Below are 1,816 nucleotides of genomic sequence, written 5' to 3' on the forward strand. Positions count from 1 at the left end.
AAAAGGACTATCCAATTATTGATTTTTTCTTTCTTTTAAGTTTTAACTATGATCGCTTTTCCCCGTAACCCTTCATTTCATTATTAATAATACCATTTATCAATGATTATACTATTGTGGTATTATTTGTCAATTTGTCATTAATTTTTTCGTCTACAGTCCTGCTGTAGATACGCACCACCGTTCACCATTGTATCAGGTGATTACCGAATAACATAAGTAGGTAATTTATTCAAATAATTTAAATAATTATTAACACATTGACAATAAAATAAAATAATCGGAAAAAATATCGATTCAATATAATTTATATTACAACTCTGAACTCAATATAAATAAAATATTAGTAAAGTTAATAATTCTAAAAATGTTGTTTGTGAGGTTCAATTAAAATGTTGGACACACCCCGGTAAATCAACCAAAATACGCACCTGATGCTACCTATATGTTATTAGTAATCAGTTGGTAGACCGTAAATGTTGTTTATATGCAATAAATAAAAATCGAAAATATAATTTTTTGTTGAATATCAATAGGTACATTATTATGTGAGCGTTATTCGTTTTGTAGTTTTTAGTTTTGATATTATTTTATTTTAAATTTCAAATTAATAACATATAATCGCGCTACGATAAGTTTTCTTTCTCGACATTTCCGTTAGCACTACAATTTGTTATACAAAAATTAATTGTTTTTTAACTGTAATTTTAAGTTTATGTCGGCCAGTGGAAAAGATAAGATAATATAATAACAAAAATGAAACTGTTCAGGATTTCAGGAGTGACTAAAATAGTAAAATATTAACGGATTTACGGATTTGTTAAAATTAGTTACTTTTTAGTTTCTACTATTCGAATTTTCAACAAAATTCCCAACTTTTTTCAAAATATTTTTTTGGGAATTTACTGACAGCTGACATGAGTATATTTCTTAAATTATTTACTAATCATATAATTTCAACAATTTTTGTCATACGTTTAAGTAGCATCATTTTTTTTTTCGTCAAGTCTTTCTGTTATACCTTGCATATTAAAAATATGGGCAGTAAATAGTAATAAAATATATTTGGGCAATATTTGTCTATCAACCCGTGTCCGTGTCGTATTCATTGATAATTTATTATTTTTCGTTATCGTTTTCTAATAAGTGTTTCAAATATTTATGTGAGATTGCATGTAATATAATTAATATGAATGTGCCACTATATAATTGATTCATTCATAATATGTTACATTTATAAGCAGTGGTCGGGAGTAGCGCGCTAATAAATTGTAGCGACGCCACAGTAGCACGCTACTTTAGCTGTAGCGATGAACATAGCGTCGCTACAATATATACAATGTAGCGAAATACTATAGCGCGCTAGAAATGTACGGTTAGTGTAGCGAAAATATTCATTATTTTATCGCTACTTCTAACCTATTTCATGATAATTAAAATATTATGATGTATGTTTATTTATTTAATTAAGATGACTAGATGCGAGTATTTTTGAATTTTATATGTAAAAAAACAGTATTTTAGATTTTATGTATCATTGAATTCAGATTTAACACTTCCATCACAATGACGAGGTCCACTTGACACTTACACTATACAGCGGAGCGTAAGAATATGTTCTAGATCCATGCTTGTCATAAACTTTTTTTTAAAAAATGTTTAGCAGATCAAAATTCTTTGTAATCACTAATCCCCTTGCTGTATGAAATCCTTTCTCCCAGTGACCGAATGTCTAATCAGTACGAACTACTAATTGGCAATTTTCAATAAAACGTTTATCTGTTTTTGAGTTTTGTTACAGAAATACATGAGATGC

Source organism: Acyrthosiphon pisum, chromosome A1 (assembly GCF_005508785.2).
Source record: "Acyrthosiphon pisum isolate AL4f chromosome A1, pea_aphid_22Mar2018_4r6ur, whole genome shotgun sequence".
Classification (NCBI taxonomy): Eukaryota; Metazoa; Arthropoda; class Insecta; order Hemiptera; family Aphididae; genus Acyrthosiphon; species Acyrthosiphon pisum.